The sequence below is a fragment of the Cherax quadricarinatus genome, chromosome 15 (assembly GCF_038502225.1).
Source record: "Cherax quadricarinatus isolate ZL_2023a chromosome 15, ASM3850222v1, whole genome shotgun sequence".
In the NCBI taxonomy this organism is placed as follows: Eukaryota; Metazoa; Arthropoda; class Malacostraca; order Decapoda; family Parastacidae; genus Cherax; species Cherax quadricarinatus.
Genome location: NC_091306.1, coordinates 39,574,693 through 39,596,952, shown reverse-complemented (window position 1 = coordinate 39,596,952; position 22,260 = coordinate 39,574,693).

Here is a 22,260-nt window from a genome sequence, read left to right as displayed (position 1 = left end):
TTCTAATACCATAAATGTGAATAAATATAATCATTACCTGTAAAAATAATAAAATGTATTTTCGTCTTCAAAATCCTAAATATATCTTAACCATGCTTAATAATCATAAATTGTATTCAGAAAGACACCTTAAACATCAAAGAATCCTGTTAGTATATAATCATATATTCAAAGCAGATTCAGCTCTCAAAAATCACTGAAGAAAACTGTTACTCCTTCCCCCTGACAAAGTTTAAACATCCCTCATTAAAACTAATTATATCACATGTTTATATTATTCTACCGTCACCAAAATACACTTCCAACTTTCTCGTGTCTTTATCCTAGCCTTAAATAATGTAATATTACGTCACCTACATATAAGGTACTACAATTATAAAATGTAAACAAATATCTGGACAAGACTAAACTGGCAGCCAAGATAATATATCAGAACCTCTTAATAAACTAATTCAACTACTTACATCCTACATGGATTTTAATAATAATAGAGTAAATAAATGCTATACCCGTAAGTTGCATTATAAGGACAGACTGTATCAGAAAGGAGAGGCTGTGACAGAGAGGAGGACAGGCTGTGACAGAGGAGGATAAGCTGTGACAGAGAGGAGGACAGGCTGTGACAGAGGAGGATAAGCTGTGACAGAAGAGGATAGGCTGTGACAGAGGAGGACAGGCTGTGATTGAGGAGGACAGGCTGTAACAGAGGAGGATAGCCTGTGACAGAAGAGGATAGGCTGTGACAGAGGAGGACAGGCTGTGATTGAGGAGGACAGGCTGTAACAGAGGAGGATAGCCTGTGACAGAGAAGAGGACAGGCTGTGACAGAGGAGGACAGGCTGTAACAGAGGAGGATAGCCTGTGACAGAGAAGAGGACAGGCTGTGATAGAGGAGGACAGGCTGTAACAGGAGGATAGCCTGTGACAGAGAAGAGGACAGGCTGTGACAGAGGAGGAAAGGCTGTGGTAGAAAAGATATGCTGTGACAGAGAGGAGGAAGGCTATGACAGAGGACAGGCTGTGACAGAAGGGATAGGCTGTGACCTAGGAGAGAGCCTGTGGCGAAGAGGAAAACCTGTGGCGGAGAGAACAGGCTGCGGCCAAAAAAAAAAAAGACAGGCTATGCGCTTCTGTTTGATTATATGATTATATAACAATAATAATAATAATAATAATAATAATAATAATAATAATAATAATAATAATAATAATAATAATAATAATAATAATAATAAGGAAATAACAGGCTATGATGAAAAGAACAGGATAAAAAGGGAAAACACCATAAGTGTCCGGGGCCCAAAACTGTTCAACAGCCTCCCATCAAGCATTAGGGGAATTGCCAATAAACCCCTGGCTGCCTTCAAAAGAGAGCTGGACAGATACCTAAAGTCAGTGCCGGATCAGCCGGGCTGTGGCTCGTACGTTGGACTGCGTGCGGCCAGCAGTAACAGCCTAGTTGATCAGGCCCTGATCCATCGGGAGGCCTGGTCATGGACCGGGCCGCGGGGGCGTTGATCCCCGGAATAACCTCCAGGTAACCTCCAGGTAAGTAGGATACAACAAGCTGTGACTGATAGGACATGCTGTGACGGCGAGAACAGGCTGTGACGGCGAGAACAGGCTGTGACGGCTAGAACAGGCTGTGACTGCGAGACAGTAATCTTGTTATGGACAGGAGAGGCTCTGAAGACTAACTTTGATTATGCCACCGATACGGCTAGTTTATTGTGTACCTCATATCCATGCTGAGGACGGTAGTACTCAAGCGTTTTGAAACAAAATACCCAAGAAATGCGAGCTAAATGGAGTAATAGGAGAACACTTTGGCATATATTGTACTTGCAATATATTTTTAATGTTATTTTTTTAGGATATCTGCTAAAAATCTAGTATCATATATTTCAAATAAGATACCTTGATATATCACCTGAAGTATTATGCAACTTTATCTATATTATTCTGGTGAATAATGAGGATGAGTTGAAGTGACCATAGGATGTGCAGGAGTGGAGATGCTGTTGTGGGGAAGAGGTTCTGACGCACAAGAGCTGTGACAGACATGTTGTGACGTAGAGGGGTTGTCACGTATATTGGCTGTGACGAAGAGGAGAGCTTGTGAAGTAGAGGGGCTGTGACGGAGAGAAGAGCGTGTAAGGGAGATGACAGGATGTGACCGATAGGACAAGTTGTAATTGAGAGGACAGGCTGTGACCGAAAATCAAGGCTGTGATGGAGATGACAGGTTGTAACGGCAAGGACAGGCTGTGACGGAGAAGACAGGTTGTAACGACAAGGACAGGCTGTGACGGAGAAGACTGGTTGTAACGGCAAGGACAGGCTGTGCCGGAGAAGACAGGTTGTAACGGCAAGGACAGGCTGTGACGAAGAGGACAGGTTGTAACGGCAAGGACAGACTGTGACGGAGAAGACAGGTTGTAACTGCAAAGACAGGCTGTGACGGAGAAGACAGGTTGTAATGGCAAGGACAGGCTTTACACTACAGTTTTTAAACTGCAACATTAACACCCCTCCTTCAGAGTGCAGGCACTGTACTTCCCATCTCCAGGACTCAAGTCCGGCCTGCCGGTTTCCCTGAATCCCTTCATAAATGTTACTTTGCTCACACTCCAACAGCACGTCAAGTATTAAAAACCATTTGTCTCCATTCACTCCTATCAAACACGCTCACGCATGCCTGCTGGAGGTCCAAGCCCCTCGCACACAAAACCTCCTTTACCCCCTCCCTGCAACCTTTCCTAGGCCGACCCTTACCCCGCCTTCCTTCCACTACAGACTGATACACTCTTGAAGTCATTCTGTTTCGCTCCATTCTCTCTACATGTCCGAACCACCTCAACAACCCTTCCTCAGCCCTCTGGACAACAGTTTTGGTAATCCCGCACCTCCTCCTAACTTCCAAACTACGAATTCTCTGCATTATATTCACACCACACATTGCCCTCAGACATGACATCTCCACTGCCTCCAGCCTTCTCCTCGCTGCAACATTCATCACCCATGCTTCACACCCATATAAGAGCAGACAGACTCCTAAGTGCACCGCTTACCCTTTTCCCCTCATCAGTTCTATGATTCACCTCATCTTTCATAGACCCATCCGCTGACACGTCCACTCCCAAATATCTGAATACATTCACCTCCTCCATACTCTCTCCCTCCAATTTGATATCCAATCTTTCATCACCTAATCTTTTTGTTATCCTCATAACCTTACTCCTTCCTGTATTCACTTTCAATTTTCTTCTTTTGCATACCCTACCAAATTCATCCAACAACCTCTGCATAGGTATTTTACCTTTTATGGCAATTGGTGAGACGAGTCCTAGAGGATCAAAACATTGTGATACCTCTGACAGTAAACTACGTTTGGTGACTGTACTACATGATTTATTGTTTATCCTTTTGAAACTCAAAGTATCTTCCTGTGTATTCCGATTGAGTCCCAGCATATTGTTGCAATCAGGAATTTCAGTTTCAGGGAAATCTTCTTTGATAAGTTCCCTTAATTGCTTTGAATTAGTATTCCACATCCTTAGAGGCATATTTGCTTATTTCATCTCCTTGTTAGCTTCTCTGTATAAGGATTTCAAATCCTCCTCTTTATTCACAGTACCTTGAAGATTGTCCACATAGAAACTTTTCTTTAAGATTTCTTTGAAGGGACTTTCTGATTTTTTCAAATGTGTATTTAGAGTAGCTTCTAGTAAGAATGGAGAGGATGTTTCACCAAATAATACTGATTTGAAACGATAAGTTTTCACAGGACTTTGAGGATCATGTGGTTTTTCAGGCCACAAGAATCGAGTATAATCTCTATCTATTTATTGTAGTCCTACTCTTAAGAAAGCTTTGGAAATATCAGCCGTGTAGGCATATGGGTTTGTGCGAAATTTCATAAGCACGTCTCCAAGCTTCTCAGTAAGTGAGGGTCCGGTCATCAGACAGTCACCACGGCACCAAAACTAAACGTGGAGTAATTATAGGCTTCTTCCTGCGCGCACTCAGAATCTGCAGCAATGAGTTCCTTGAGGAAGAATGCACTATAATTGAACAAGTATTTTTTAAACTCCACTATCCTCGTCACTTCATCAGAGACTGCAGACGGCGGGCATTAAACATCTTCAACACACCCAGAGAAGACACTGCCGAGAAGAGATACATAGTCGTCCCCCCCAACTCCATTGCCAAACATGTTTCCAACATCTTTTACAATACATCATTTCAAGTATCTACCTCCACAACCACGACCATCAAGGACATCACCAGTAGTAGACAGGACAAGCTTCCATCCTCTGCAGGGGTATACATAATCCTTTGTAATGACTGCAACAAATTATACGTGGACGAAACATCAAGAGACCTCCAAACACGCATTTCAGAACACCAATACGCAAGCAGGACTGACGATACAAGGAATGCCTGTGTACAACATCGCAATTCACACAACCATTTAATTAACTACAGAAACTCAAGACTTATCGCCACAGAAGACAACACTCAATACCGAAGAATCCTGGAATCATCGCTTATCTCTATAACCAACAATTTCAACCAGAACAATGGCTTCTGTAACATAGTTGAACCACTTGCCAAGAAACTTCTTCATCGCTATCCCACATAAGAACATAGAACACTGCAGAAGGTCTACTCACAACTTGTCCAATACCCCTGCCAAGCTACCCAAGACTCTATAACCCCACCCGGTGAATCACCAGATGCATCATTCTCCACCTGACCTCAACATTCTGAACCTGACTATAAATACTCCCGTACCTTCCACCCCAGGTAGATCTGTTTGTGACTTGAAAAAGCCCACTGTGTGGGCGAAACGTTGTCAATAAAGGATCACATTAAACTGCATATGTGTTTATGTTTCCAAGACTTGTTACATCTTTATTTGCACGTGCGCTGCAATTATATACAACACGTAGTGGAGTGTTTTCAGAATCTTTTCTGACTCCATGGTGCGGGAGATAATGAGCTTCTGTCTTCAACTTGTCTTCGACTACTTCCTCAATTAATTTATTGTCCAACTGTTCTTGTATGATATTGTCATAGACAGTCAGTAGCTCTGGATTCTTCCTGAGCTCATGCAGCTGTGCTTTCATTTGTCCGAAAGCCATGCGATAATTGCTAGGCAGATGTGGTGGATTTAATTTCCATGGTAACCTAACCCAATACTGTCCATCTTTATATTGGACAGTGTCCAAATATTGGTTATAAGTCTGAGACTCTTGTGGGCTTGGTTTATTTACATCAGTACCTATCGCTTCTAAATCCCACAACTTATCAACTGGTTCATTCATTTCTTCCAGTAATGATAATTTTTGCTGTGGTACATGATCAGCGGTTATTCTCGTAACTAGTACATTTTCCACTGAATCAATATCAGCTTCTTTCCAACTTTGAGAGGGAATGGGACCACATATCATGTGGCCTACTGCTGTTTTCAGCAAGTGACATCATGTTTACTTACTATATTTTGCACAAAACAGTGATAATAATCACTTCAAATTATTAAATCAATTAGACTAATAGTGTCCGTCTGTATGTCAGTACAGGCTAACTTTACCTTAGCTGCTTTCAGTGCTGCAACTGTTTCTTTTAATCCTTGGACCTGCACAGGCTTAGGCAAATCATCTATTATCACAGTTTCTACTGTCTTTTTCCTGTTTCCTAGACCAACAGTGATTCTGGCTAGGTCATATGTGTGTTTACCAGAATTGTGGAAAAAAACAGCTATATCTAACTGTATTTTGGCATAGGGTTGTTTATTCAGTTTCTGCAACACTGATCTTCTTATGAAGGACCTTTGTGAGCCTTGACCAAATAGTGTTAGCACATTGATTTTGTGTAATTTATTAGATAACTCAACTCGAGCTATCGGGAGAGCAGTTGCTTTAAAACTTATCTCTCATATTTAATGCTGTTGCTTGTTGACTTCCTGATTCTGTGGAAGTCTTCTGCTGTTCAGCAAAAGTATTTGGGCATAATGCTGTATGATGCATACCCTTGCATTTTAAACACTTCTTCAGTGAGCATTTTCCTCCCTTGTGTTCACCTAAACACTTGATGCACCTTTTCAGCTGATGAACACGTTGTTTACGTGCCTCCATTGATGTGTATTGACTACAATACTGTGCCCAATGTGCTCCATCACAAAGTACACATTTTGGAATACGTTTATGTGTGACAGTCTGTTTACTGTCTATTGTATTCACAACTTGATAAATGCCTATATGGGATTTCCCATTATGTGGTTTAGTGGGAGTAGGTATACTCTTTTTATACTGAGTTGAAGGTTTATTATCCACAGGATTTGTGGATTTTTCATCTTGTCTCGTTGCTTGCATGCATGAAACTATTGTTTGTAAACCATTGCTAATTTCTTCACAAGTGAAATAGCGTTTATTGAACATAATATTTAATCGTTCAATAGTTTGTGGTGACAACTTATCTTGTACAATACCACTGATAAACCAATCACATTGTCTTAGGTCATATTTAGCACCTAGAGATCTGAGACTATTGTCTAATGTGATTCTGAATGCCTGTAAGTCTGAAAAACAATGTTTGGGTGGCTTCAAGCTTGATATTAAGACTGCATGTCTAAGTTGTCAGCATCAAAGTAATTGTCTGCTAAGACACGTAAGGCTATTTGATAATTGCCTTTAACCACCGGAAATGACTTAATCAGTTCATAGGGTTCTCCCTTCACAAGACATTTAAGATAATTGAACTTAGCAATCTCATCTTTGTCAGTTCGTGAATGTGTTATGGAATGAAAACCACTAATCAATTCTTCATAATTATGACCTTGGAAAATAGGTAATGACGAGGTAGGCAAACTTGGTAATGGTACACTTGCTGTTGTTACAGGTGTAACAAGTGTTTGACCACTAGTTACAGTAGGTGTCTGTGACAGAGTTTTGCGGCAGATAGCCTGTACTCCTGTCCACTTTAATTGTTGATTACTAAATGTATCCAAAACATTTTTAATTTCATCCTCAGATGTATTTGATTCAAGAAACTTATTTTCATAATGTGTATAGTCTGAATTAATTATTTTCAGACGTTGTGTAAGTAATTCAAATTTGACCTCAAAATCATCAAAATCTATGTTTGTATCTTGAGTTAATCCTATACAGACTGAAATTAGATTTTCTAATTGTGTAATGTTAGTCTGTAAAGACTGAAACTGAGTTTTCAAACAAGCCATTTTAATGGTATACTGAAAATTCAAGCACCACACTTAGAGTGTTTAAAAAATACTGTACTGCTATAAACAGCTGAGTTTTTGTTATGCTTAAGTCAGCAATAATTGAGTCAGGGTCAATGACAGCGTACATATGGCTGGTGTTTATGGCTTGAGTTTCTGTGTCAGCCTAACAACGTTGATTAATCGTAAATAATGTTATACACTTCATTCACTATACACTATAAATGTCTCTGTATAACTGTAAATCACACATGTATATTTCTTACACATATATAAATGTCACTGTTAATATATATATGAAAGCTTACACTTTATATATAGTTTCCTTTAATATAACAGTTATATCTATAAGAAACTTAAACACAATCTCGTCTCTTAATCTCTGTCTATAAACATTATAAACACTATGTGTATATACACTCAGACAAACTGAACATCAGTTGGGTTGCTGCTGTCGTCGTTTCTCGAGCTTGGAAGCAGTGGATGCCGGGTGCCATCCCCCGTTTTCTTGTTGGGTGAGTCACCCAGCTCCCGTTTTCTTTCGGTGAATGCTGGGCGAGCGCCCGTTTTCTTTTGGCTGCCCATTCTCTGTGATTGAGTCTGGAGGGACTCATATATACTGATTTATATTGTAAAACACTAGTTTTACAGCTTTTTTCGAAGGACCTTGGTTCGTAGGTTATTTGTACACTGTCGTACAACATATTTGGACCACAGTGTGGCCTTTATCCGGTTCGAGCACGACCAAATTGTTGACAAATGGTTTACCAGCTAAGGTTAGATTAAATATAGGGAGTACTTAGCTGATAAGACAGCTCATCGTCCACACAGTCGCCCCTGCAAATGAGCTCTTGAGTAGCTGTCATATCCACTTCTTAATGGGCTGTAAAAAAAATATATTATATTAATAATAAATTACCCCTAGGGGGTGTTATGTCAGCATATTTCATTCACTGATGGCTGACGTACATACTTGTGTGGACTCAAAAGTCCACACCTCACTGCCGACTATACGTTAATTACAAACTCCTTGTGACACAAGAACTGCTCAGTCCCCCGTACTACAAGAAATAAGTAACCCACCTTGCTCTTGTAGTGTGAGCTATGGTGTTCTTTACACCCTCGGCAGGTATCGGTGACTTGATAGAAGCTGAAGTGTCCTTGGATGTCCACGTCTTCCATAGTCTAGGAATATGCACACTGGTAAACTATATTCCACAAGGTTTGTATTTATTGTTCACAATCTTATCACTAAAGAAGCTGATCACACTTCTCTGTAAATGTTTATTGTGTTTTGTGAGACACTTTGTTCACACTAACACACGGATCAGTGTTCTTTGTTGGTTATTCTTGCATCAGTGTGACTCTTAGTAGAGTCAAAAGTAATCTGACCTTACAGCGTCCTACGACACTCCAATGCCCCTCAAACATAAAGGAAAAACTGACCTAGTACCTTTGCTTCTTTGCCACTTCCTCCGTGAAGCAAAGCAGAATGTTTGATTCTTGCTGTCTTAAGCATAGACAACAATGTACACTATCTTTACCATGGTAATAAAGTGGGAGCAGGATTTTCCTTAATTGTCCCGCTAAGGTAAGAGATGGACTGTCTTTTATTGAACTACACTTTGCAACACTGGACTTTGCCAGGAGCGTCGGTCACTTGACCACGTCGCATACTCGTACTGCATCTGGGATCAATTACTTCCTATAGCAGTAAACAAGATGCTTTCCCCTTCTGAGAGAGCTGAGCCCCTCAGGGCTGAAAGGGGTTGAAAGGGGCTGAAGGGGGCTGATACCCCCCTCCTGGAGAAAATTTCTCCACAAGTTATACTGGTCTGTAATATGGCCAGTTATAATGTACTGTGATGTGGCCACTCATACTGTACTGTAATATTGCCAGTTATACTGTACTGTAATATGGCCAGTTGTACTGTACTGTATTATTGCCAGTTATACTGTACTGTAATATTGCCAGTTATACTGTACTGTTATATGGCCAAATTATACTGTACTGTAATATGGCCAGTTATACTGTACTGTAATATTGCCAGTTATTCTGTACTGTAGTATGGCCAGTTATTCTGTACTGTAATATTGCCAGTTATACTGTACTGTAATATGGCCAAGTTATACTGTACTGTAATATGGCCAGTTATACTGTACTGTAATATGGCCAGTTATACTGTACTGCAATATGGTCAGTTATACTGTACTGTAATATGGCCAGTTATACTGTACTGTAATATTGCCAGTTATACTGTACTGTAATATGGCCAGTTATACTGTACTGTAATATCGCCAGTTATACTGTACTGTAATATGGCCAGTTATACTGTACTGTAATTGTAGACAGCCTGTACTGTCTGCACAGACAGCCTTGCTGTCTGCCAGCTCAGTTCATATTTTGCGCCCCTAAAGTGCTGCCCTCTGTAGCTAGGCCTCTCGGTGGGCACGGCAGCCTGCCTGCCCTTGCCTCGCGCTCACTCTCCCAGCGGCCTAGCAGGAAGACACAAGGCCTACTCCTAGCTCTCTCTCGTGGGATGGCCCTGCCCGGGCCATGGGCACAACACACAAGCCTGTGTACCCACCACGACTTAACAATGAAGTATGAAGCCTCTGAAGAAGTTTATCATTCACACCCAGCTTTCAGTTCACCAAACAAACACGTTATAAATGGTGGCAGTGGTGGGATCACGACGCCACGTAGATCACGACATTTTTTCAATAAACAAAGAAGCCTCCGAAGAAGTCTATAATTCAAACCCTGCTTTCAGCCTACCAAATAAACTCGTTATAAATGGTGGGAAGCAGTGGTCGCAGCAGTTGTTTGCCCGGAGAGAGGAAGGAAGAGGTATGAAGTCATCTTCACTTCATCACCCTATACAAGAAGCATCCGTCTCTCAGCGAGTTATCCTGATGTCGTGTCTGCACATTTGAGCATCCAGACACAGGTACAAGCAGGATCCAGCCGAAATTTGCCGAATTTCTTCGAGAGTTGTAAGTGGGGTCCCAGTGACCCCATGCTACAGCATCCCACACTGTTTCTCAAGTCACGTGTTCAGCATCACTTGTATGTTCTGCTGTTGTTGTTCAGCTCAGCACAGCTGTTTCAGCAAGCCAGAGGTGAATTTTGTGGTGATTTCTGCATCTGGTGTGAGCTTCTCCACGTGTTTGTGGGTGGGAGAGGAGGAGGAGGAAGTGGCCATTCCTCACCTTGCCCATGCTCGCCCTACTCACGCTCACCCATCTACCATACACTCACCACTGCCCACTCCCTCTGCCGTGTTTTCTGCTGTTTTTCGTGTGATTCATTACCAGAGCTGTGTAACCGAGTGCCCGAGGCCACTCGAAGTTGCGTGGATCAGCATGCCATGTAGATCAGCATGCCATGTGGATCCCGATGCCACGTGGGTGTGGGCGATGTCAGGTGGATCTACCATGCCACGTGAGTTACCGAGCCAGATGTCCCAGGCCTCATGCTGTGGTCTGCTGCCCGCATCACATTGACGTCACCGACGATGCTCCCCGACTTCATGACGTCACGATGTCTGCCTGATGTCACCTCGAGATGTCTGCTGACGTCAGTGCTGCTGATGTCATCACGCCTGACATCACATGATGTTGCATCGAGTGTTTCTAGTAATTATTTCAGTATTGTCGAGAAGATTGAGAGAAGATATATGTCGTGTGTTAATTAATTTCTCTTGGTGTTCTCACGTTAGTGTACCGCGGGTGTGTGTAGTTTCCGTGTGTCCAGTGAGGTCTGAGCCAGACCTGAGTAGCACCACTGTGCTGTCACCTGATGTGACCAGTGTGTTTGACAGTTGTTATCCGTCAGCTCTTTAGCCCAAGCCCCCTTGTACAGAAAGCTTTTATGCTTGTCGCTTGTGATGTTCTGCAGAATCGTACCTGCTACGATTCCCATCGAGATTTGTTTCACTTCACCTCCAGACCTTCAGAGTGCAGTTATATGTAGAGAAACAAGTTTGGGGACGCTTAGACTAACCTCTGCTATAACTCCAACTGTCGAGAGAATGACACTCGTCAAGCCGCAGTTAGCCCTGTCGGCAGGCGCTGCACCAGCCTCATGTCACAAGCTTCAGTGAGCAGCCTGCACAAAGAAGATGTCACTTTGACTGCTAGCTCTCTCACTGCAGTCTGGTGTATGATGTTACTACTCCCAGATGTTTCGCCCAGTCGTCTCTGCTATGACTCGCTCCACAACTATCTCCACACTCGCCGGCAGTGACTACCCAGTGACAGTACCAGTTGAGAAGTGTTCTCCTGAGTCACTTGCCAGAAGTCCTGCCCAGTTGCCGAGTTTTGTCGACGCCTCACTCGAGGGCACCAGCATGTCGTGCCCCAGGTTGAGTGAAAACCTGCAGCAACTCCTACGATGTTTGCTTCACCGTTCCAGAGGAGACCGTAACCTGTTACGTCACAGCTCAGCCGCAGCGATGTCTCCCATGTTGCAGTATCTGTCCAGACGCAGGAAGGCATGCAGTGATGCCCTTCGATGCTCACTGCCTATGACCATGATGTTTAGCACACCCCACGTTTTTTTTCTGCCCTCCCTGTAGGAAGTTTTTTTTTTCCATGTCCATATGTATATACATGTTTCTATTTTGTGTTCTGTGTCCTGTTCCTACGAGAGAGAGAGACCGAGTTTCTTTTACCACCAGTGTCCCGACACGAGGTACGTGGCCGAGCGTATGTAGACAGCCTGTACTGTCTGCACAGACAGCCTTGCTGTCTGCCAGCTTAGTTCATATTTCGTGCCACTAAAGTGCTGCCCTCTGTAGCTAGGCCTCTTGGTGGGCACGGCAGCCTGCCTGCCCTTGCCTCGTGCTCACTCTCACAGCGGCCTAGCAGGAAGACACAAGGCCTACTCCTAGCTCTCTCTCATGGGATGGCCCTGCCCAGGCCATGGGCACAACACCCAAGCCTGTGTACTCACCACAACTTAACAATAAAGTAAGAAGCCTCCAAAGAATTTTATCATTCACACCCCGCTTTCAGTTCACCAAACAAACGCATTATATAATATCGCCAGTTACACTGTACTGTAATATGGCCAGTTATACTGTACTGTTGAGTAATGGTTTATCAGCTAAGATATAATTTTAAATATAGGGAACACTTAGCTGATAAAAGACAGCAAATTGTCTACACAGCCGCCCCTGTAGACGAGGTCTTGAGAAGCTGTCGAAGTCATTCCTCAACGGGCTGAAATAGATCATATTATGTAAACAATAAATTACCCCTAGGGGGTGTTATGTCAGCATATTTCATTCACTGATTGCTGACAAACTTACGTGTGTGGACTCAAAGGACCACATATCACCGAGGTTTATGATAAGTGATTAACTCACGACTTTATACTCAACTGCGCAGTCAATAGTAGTACATCACGAGTTAGAACACTTACCTGTGTATATGTATCTGACCCGTAATTATGCCCAGATATCCATTGAGTTGATTGAAGAATGGTGTTCATTGAAGAATGTCGCACTACACTGTTGGATCGCAACACTCGTTGTTACACTGTTCATCAATAATTGTTCACACAATATCACTAAGAAGTTGATCACACTTCTCTGTAAGTGTTTATCGTGTTTTGTGAGACACTTTGTTCACACTAATGCACAGATCATTCTTTGTTGGTTATCCTTGCACCAGTGTCACTCTCAGTAGAGTCAAAAGTAATCTGACCTCACAACGCCCCACGCCGTCACTGCCCCCTAGCACATAAAGGGAAAGCTGACCTAGTACTTTTTGCTTCCTTGCCACTTCTTCCATGAACCAAAGCAGAATGCTTGAATCTTGCTATCTTAAGCATAGACAACAATGTACACTATCTTTACCATGGTAATAAAGTGCGAGCAGGATTTTCCTTAATTGTCCTGCTAAGGTAAGAGATGGACTGTCTTTTATTAAAATACACTTTGCAACACTGGAGTCTTGCATGGAGCGGCAGTCGCTTGACCACGTCGCATACTGGTGTTGCATCTGGGATCAATTATTTGCTGTAGCAGTAAACAAGATGCTTGCCCCTTCTGAGAGGGCTGGGCCCCCAGTGTGGAGAAAATTTCTCCACACTGGGGGGCGGCAGAGGTTCGCTGCAGGTGAACTATTCATCACTTAACATTAAATTGATTTTCTTACTCGCCATCACTGCTGCTTGCCTTTTCTGAACAGCTTTAGTCTGTGTGGTTTCTTGAGAATCACTAATTTTGTTTTCAACACTGTGTAATTCTAACAGCACTAGTTTATTTATTGTCCGCTTATTCACTACACCTTTGCTTAAAACATCAACTGTCCTGATGATTCCGTTTGCTTCAGGATATATGGTCACAATTTTTCCAAGTGGCCATTGGGACCTTGGACCATCATTGTCAATAATCACTATGTCACCAGTTCTTAAGGACTTATGATTTTCAGGAACACCACTTCCATAGAAGTGTTCTCTCAATGAGGTGAGATAGTCTTCTCGCCAAATTTTCTCCCAACGTTCAGTCACTTTATTAAAGTGTTTGAATTTACGTCTAAGTTGCTCAGGTTCGAAATAAGTAGGATCCTCTATGATTTCTTTATCATTCATAGGAAGAACAGGTTCGAGCCTTCTGCCATGGAGTAAATGAGATGGACTTAACACTTCTAAATTGTCCAGATCATCGGTAACATAAGTTAGAGGTCTGTTGTTGACTCTATTTTCTATTTCAGTCACAACTGTCTATTCTCTGAAAATGAAGAGTCTTCCTTAAACAACGTTTTACAATGCCGATCATTCTTTCATAAAATTCGCCGTGCCATGGAGATTTAGGAGGAATGTATCTCCAACGACATCTGCGTTGATTCAGCATCTGTTGTACTTCTGATTAATCAAAGATCTTGCTTATATAAGCAGCACCAGCAACAAAGTTCGTTGCATTGTCTGAAATCATCAGTCTGGGACATGCCCTTCTGGCTGCAAACCGTCTGAATAATTTGATAAAGGTTTCAGCAGACATGTCAGTGGCTACTTCTAGATGTACTGCTCTAGTCGTAGCACAAGTGAACAAACAGATGTACACCTTGATGGGAACTTTGTCAACTGTTTTGGTTAAAATTATTGGTCCAGTGTAATCTACACCTGTCACCTCAAATGGAGTGATATGATAAACTCTTTCAGAGGGATATGGAGGTGGACCTGGATACTGACATACTCGCATATCGTAGTGACGACAAGTAATACAGTCCCTTATTTGTTTTTTTCACACTTTGTCGACCTTGAGGTATCCAATAGGATTGTCGTATATGACAAAGTGTGTCAGCTACCCCACCATGTAACACGTTACTGTGGGCGTTTTGCACAATCAGTTTTGTTAGCCAATGATTCTTGGGGATCAATATTGGATGTATGGCTTCTTTAAGTAGTGAAGATTTATGAATTCTTCCTCGACATTTTGTAATCTTTTCTGAGTCGATAAAGTCCTAAAGAATTAATCATGACAGGTTTCTTTGGGGATTTATCTTGTGTTTCCAGAAATTTATATTCTGTAGAGAAAACAACTTTCTGTATTAGTTTCACCCAGTATTTAATGGGTTCAAGATATTCATAATCAGGTTTTATTCCTTTAATGAATTTAAAGATATGAGCGGTAACTCTTAAGAGTTTACCCAGAGATGAGTATTTAGATCCATCAATGACTATTTCTGTTGTGTCTGCAGTATTTACACAACTTATTTCTGCTGTGTTCAAGCAAACTGTTTCTTCTGGCATAATGTGAGCTTTTTGCTGAGGCCAGTTATTTTCATTAGAGAGCCAGTTCGGTCCGTGGAGCCATAATTTACTATCCACAAATTTCTTGAGTGGGACACCACGTGACAACATGTCAGCTGGATTCTCTTGGGTAGAGACGTGGAGAAAGAGAAAATCTCTCTGCATCTCTTTTATTTCTGCTACTCTGTTCTGTACATAGACCAGCTTACTCTTATTATTTCTTAACCACTGGAGAACTGCTTCATTATCACTCCAGATCACGGTTTTCTCAATAGTGAGGTGATCAAGTACTTTGTTGAGATAGCTAATTTTGTACGTACATAGTGCTGTCAGTTCCAATTGTGACACTGTTCTGACCTTCAAGGGTGCTACCCCGGCCTTTGAAGTAATTAGTGTACTTCCTTCAGCATTACTCATGTAAGCTACAGCGCCATAACCTCTGGTTGACGCATCACAGAACACATGTAATGTGTACTTGTTTCCCTCTTGACCTGTTTGTCTGGGAAATTTAATTTGATGAAGTTGCTTAAACTCCCTGGATATTTCATCTCATGCTTAACTCATTTCTAGAGGCAAGTTCTCATCCCATCCAATTTTGAGTTTCCATGCATCTTGCATAAGCATTTTACCTTTTATGGTAATTGGTGACACGAGTCCTAGAGAATCAAAACATTGTGATACCTCTGACAGTAAACTACGTTTAGTGAGCGTACTGCTTGATTTATTGTTTATCTTTTTGAGACTCAAAGTATCTTCCTGTGTATTACAGTTAAGTCCCAGCATATTGTTGCAATCAGGAATTTCAGTTTCAGGGAAATCTTCTTTGATAAGTTCCCTTAATTGCTTTGAATTAGTATTCCACCACATCCTTAGAGGCATATTTGCTTCTTTCATCTCCTTTTTAGCTTCTCTGTATAAGGATTTCAAATTCTCCTCTTTATTCACAGTACCTTGAAGATTGTCCACATAGAAACTTTTCTTTAAGATTTCTTTGAAGGGACTCTTAGATTTCCTCAAATGTGTATTTAGAGTAGCTTCTAGTAAGAATGGAGAGGATGTTGCACCATGATTTGAAACGATAAGTTTTCACAGGACTTTGAGGATCATGTGGATTTTCAGGCCACAAGAATAGACTATAATCTTTATCTATTTCTTGTAGTCCTACTCTTAAGAAAGCTTTGGAAATATCAGCCGTGTAGGCATATGGGTTTGTGCGAAATTTCATAAGCACGTCTCCAAGCTTCTCAGTTAGTGAGGGTCCGGTCATCAGACAGTCATTAAGACTTGCTACATCTTTATTTGCACGTGCGCTGCAATTATATACAACACGTAGTGGAGTGGTTTCAGAATCTTTTCTAACTCCATGACGCGGGAGATAATGAACTTCTGTTTTCAACTTATCTTCGACTACTTCCTCAATTAATTTATTCTCCAACTGTTCTTGTATGATATTATCATAGACAGTCAGTAGCTCTGGATTCTTCCTGAGCTCATGTATTTGTGCTTTCATTTGTCCGAAAGCCATGCGATAATTGCTAGGCAGATGTGGTGGATTTAATTTCCATGATAACCTAACCCAATACTGTCCGTCTTTATATTTGACAGTTACCAAATATTGGTTATAAGTCTGAAACTTGTGGGATTGGTTTATTTGCATCAATACCTATCGCATCTAAATCCCACAACTTATCAACTGGTTCCTTTATTTCTTCCAGTAATGATATTTTTTGCTGTGGTACATGATCAGCGGTTATTCTTGTAACTAGTACATTTTCCACTGAATCAATATCAGTTACTTTCCCACTTTGAGAGGGAATGGGACCACATATCATGTAGCCTCCTGCTGTTTTCAGCAAGTGAACATCATGTTTACTTACTATATTTTGCACAAAACAGTGATAATAATCACTTCCAATGATTAAATCAATTGGACTAATAGTGTCCGTCTGTATGTCAGGACAGGCTAACTTGACCTTAGCTGCTTTCAGTGCTGCAACTGTTTCTTTTAATCCCTGGATCTGCACAGACTTAGGCAAATCATCTACTACCACAGCTTCTACTGTCTTTTTCCTGTTTCCTAGACCAACAGTGATTCTGGCTAGGTCATATGTCTGTTTACCAGAATTGTGGAAAAAACTAGCTATATCTAACTGTACTTTGGCATAGAGTTGTTTATTCAGATTCTGCAACACTGTTCTGCTTATGATGGACCTTTGTGAGCCTTGATCAAATAGTGTTAGCACATTGGTTTTGTGTGATTTATTAGATAACTCAACTCAGCTATCGGGAGACCAGTTGCTTTAAACTTATCTCTCACATTTAATGCTGTTGCTTGTTGACTTCCTGATTCTGCTGTTCAGTAAAAGTATTTGGGCATAATGCTGTATGGTGAATACACTTGCATTTAAAACCCTTCTTCAGTGAGCATTTACCTCCCTTGTGTTCACCTAAACACTTGATGCACCTTTTCAGCTGATGAACACGTTGTTTACGTGCCTCCATTGATGTATATTGACTACAATACTGTGCCCAATGTGTTCCATCACAAAGCGCACATTTTGGAGTACGTTTATGTGTGACAGTTTGTTTACTGTCTGTTGTATTCGCAACTTGATAAATGTCTATATGGGATTTCCCATTATGTGGTTTAGTGGGAGTAGGTATACTCTTTTTATACTGAGCTGAAGGTTTATTATCCACGAGATTTGTGGAGTTTTCATCTTGTCTCGTTGCTTGCATGCATGAAACTATTGTTTGTAAACCATTGCTAATTTCTTCACAAGTGAAATAGCGTTTATTGAACATAATATTTAATCGTTCAGTAGTTTGTGGTGACAACTTATCCTGTACAATACCACTGATAAACCAATCACATTGCCTTAGGTCATGTTTAGCACCTAGAGATCTGAGACTATTGTCTAATGTGATTCTAAATGCCTGTAAGTCTGAAAAACAATGTTTGGGTGGCTTCAAACTTGATATTAAGACTGCATGTCTAACGCTGGTCTTGTCAGCATCAAAGTAATTGTCTGCTAAGACACGTAAGGCTATTTGATAATTGCCTTTAATCACCGGAAATGACTTAATCAGTTCATAGGGTTCTCCCTTCACAAGACATTTAAGATAATTGAACTTAGCAATCTCATCTATGTCAGTTCGTGAATTTACTATGGATTGAAAACCAGAAAAGAATTTTTCGTAATTATGACCTTGGAAAATAGGTAATGACAAGGTAGGTAAACTTGGTAATGGTACACTTGTTGTTGTTACAGGTGTAACATGTGTTTGACCACTAGTTACAGTAGGTCTCTGTGACAGAGTTTTGCGGCAAATTGCCTGTACTCCTGTCCACCTTAATTGTTGATTACTAAAAGTATCCAAAACATTTTTTATTTCATCCTCAGATGAATCTGATTCAAGAAAATCCTTTTCATAATGTGTATAGTCTAAATTAATTATTTCCAGACATTGTGTAAGTAATACAAATTTGACCTCAAGATCATCAAAATCTATGTTTGTATCTTGAGTTAATCCTATACAGACTGAAATTAGATTTTCTAATTGTGTAATGTTAGTCTGTAAAGACTGAAACTGAGTTTTCAAACAAGCCATTTTATTGGTATATGTGGAGAAATTTTCTCCAGGAGGGGGGTATCAGCCCCCTTCAGCCCTTTCAGCCCCTTCAGCCCCTTTCAACCCTGAGGGGCCAAGCCCTCTCAGAAGGTGCGAGCGTCTTGTTTACTGCTACAGTGAGTAATTGATCACAGATGCTATGCGACGTAGTCAAGTGACCTCTGCTCCTTGCAGCGGTGTTGCAAAGTGTATTTTTATAAGAGACAGTACATCTCTTACTTAGCAGGACAATTAAGGAAAATCCTGCTCCCACTTTATTACCATGGTAAAAATAGTGGACATTGTTGTCTATGCTTAAGACAGCAAGAATCAAACATTCTGCTTTGCTTCATCGAGGAAGTGGAAAGGAAGCAAGGAGTACTAGGTCAGCTTTTTTTTGTGCTAGGGCAGTGACGGCTTGGGGCGGTGTGGCGTCGCCAGATTACTTTTGACTCTACTGAGAGTGACACTGACGCCAGGATAACCAACAAAGAACACTTACCTGGGTATATGTATCTGACCCATAATTACGCCCGGATATCCGTTGAGTTGATTGAAGAATAGTGTTCTTTGAAGAATGTCGCACTACACTCTGTTGGATCGCAACACTCGTTGTTACACTGTTCATCAACAATTGTTCACACAATATCACTAAGAAGTTGATCACACTTCTCTGTAAGTGTTTATCGTGTTTTGTAAGACACTTTGTCCACACTAACGCACAGATCAGTGTTCTTTGTTGGTTATCCTGGCTTTAAACTTAACTGGTAATGCCATTTCTCAACAGTATATTGAAAATTCTAGCACCACACTTAGAGTGTTTAAAAAACACTGTTCTGCTATAAACAGCTGAGTTTTGTTATGCTTAAGTCAGCAATAATCGAGTCAGACACTACTGACCTACTAAGCTTAACCTCAGGGTCAATGACCATGAAGGGTACAGAGTACATATGGCTGGTGTTTATGGCTTGAGTTTGCTGTGTCAGCTTGACCACGATAATTAATTAATCGTAAATAACAATGTTATACACTTCATTCACCATACACTACAAATGTCACTGTATAACTGTAAATCACACGTGAATATTACTTACACATATATAAATGTCAATGTTAATATAACAGGTATATCTATAAGAAACTTAAACACAATCTCGTCTCTTAATCTCTGTCTATAAACATTATAAACACTGTGTATATACACTCAGACAAACTGAACATCAGTTTGGTTGTTGCTGTAGTCAGCGTTTTTCCAGCTGAGCAGTGGATGCCGGGTGCCATCCCCAGTTTTCTTGTTGGTGAGTCACCCAGCTCCTGTTTTCTTTGAGTGAAAGCTGGGTGAGCGCCCGTTTTCTTTTGGCTGCCCATTCTCTGTGATTGAGTCTGGAGGGACTCATTTATACTGATTTACATTGTAAAACACTAGTTTTACAGCTTTTTCTGAAGGACCTTGGCTCGTAGGCTATTTGTACACTGTAGTACAACATATTTGGACCACAGTGTGGCCTTTATCCGGTTTGAACACGACCAAAATGTTGATATATGATTTACCAGCTAAGATATAATTTTAAATATAGGGAACACTTAGCTGATAAAAGACAGCAAATCATCTACACAGCCACCCCTGTAGACGAGATCTTGAGAAGCTGTCGAAATCATTCCTCAACGGGCTGAAATAGATCATATTATGTAAACAATAAATTACCCCTAGGGGGTGTTATGTCAGCATATTTCATTCACTGATTGCTGACAAACTTACGTGTGTGGACTCAAAGGTCCGCATATCACCGGGGTTTATGATAAGTGACTAACTCACGACTTTATACTCAACTGCGCAGTCAATAGTAGTACATCATGAGTTAGAACACTTACCTGGGTATATGTATCTGACCCGTAATTACACCCGGATATCCATTGAGTTGATTGAAGAATAGTGTTCTTTGAAGAATGTCGCACTACACTGTTGGATCGCAACACTCGTTGTTACACTGTTCATCAATAATTGTTCACACAATATCACTAAGAAGTTGATCACACTTCTCTGTAAGTGTTTATCGTGTTTTGTGAGACACTTTGTTCACACTAATGCACAGATCTTTCTTTGTTGGTTATCCTGGCGTCAGTGTCACTCTCAGTAGAGTCAAAAGTAATCTGACCTCACAACGCCCCACGCCGTCACTGCCCCCTAGCACATAAAGGAAAAGCTGACCTAGTACTTTTTGCTTCCTTGCCACTTCTTCCATGAACCAAAGCTTGAATCTTGCTATCTTAAGCATAAACAACAATGTACACTATCTTTACCATGGTAATAAAGTGGGAGCAGGATTTTCCTTAATTGTCCTGCTAATGTAAGAGATGGACTGTCTTTTATTAAAATACACTTTGCAACACTGGAGTCTTGCACGGACCGGCAGTCGCTTGACCACGTCGCATACTGGTACTGCATCTGGGATCAATTATTTGCTGTAGCAGTAAACAAGATGCTTGCCCATTCTGAGAGGGCTGGGCACCTCAGGGCTGAAAGGGGCTGATACCCCCCTCCTGGAGAAAATTTCTCCACATGTACTGTAATATGACCAGTTATACTGTACTGTAATATGGCCAGTTATACTGTACTGTAATATGACCCGTTGTACTGTACTGCAATATGGCCAGTTATACTGTACTGTAATATTGCCAGTTATACTGTTCTGTAATGTTGCCAGTTATACTGTACTGTAACACTGCCAGTTATACTGTACTGTAATATGACCCGTTATACTGTACTGCAATATGGCCAGTTATACTGTACTGTAATATGGCCAGTTATACTGTACTGTAATATGACCAGTTATACTGTACAGCAATATGGCCAGTTATACTGTACTGTAATATTGCCAGTTATACTGTACTGTAATATGTCCAGTTATACTGTACTGTAATATTGCCAGTTATACTATACTGTAATATGACCAATTATACTGTACTGTAATATGACCAGTTATACTGTACTGTAATATTGCCAGTTATACTGTACTGTAATATTGCCAGTTATACTGTACTGTAATATTGCCAGTTATACTGTACTGTAATATTGCCAGTTATACTGTACTGTAATATGACGAGTTATACTGTACTGTAATATGACCAGTTATACTGTACTGTAATATGACCAGTTATACTGTACTGTAATATGACCAGTTATACTGTACTGTAATATGACCAGTTATACTGTACTGTAATATGACCAGTTATACTGTACTGTAATATGACCAGTTATACTGTACTGTAATATGACCAGTTATACTGTACTGTAATATGACCAGTTATACTGTACTGTAATATTGCCAGTTATACTATACTGTAATATGACCAATTATACTGTACTGTAATATGACCAGTTATACTGTACTGTAATATTGCCAGTTATACTGTACTGTAATATGACCAGTTATACTGTACTGTAATATTGCCAGTTATACTGTACTGTAATAAAGAAATTATTATATTTATTTGTTTCGGTGGTATTACAGTTTCCTGTACTCGCTGATTGATTTCTATTAACAAACACATTTATAAACACAGTGATAGTTGAGATTCCAAGAGCAAAGTAAATAATAACGTAAGTGTAAGAGAGAGAGGTTATCATACCTATCTAATTAAT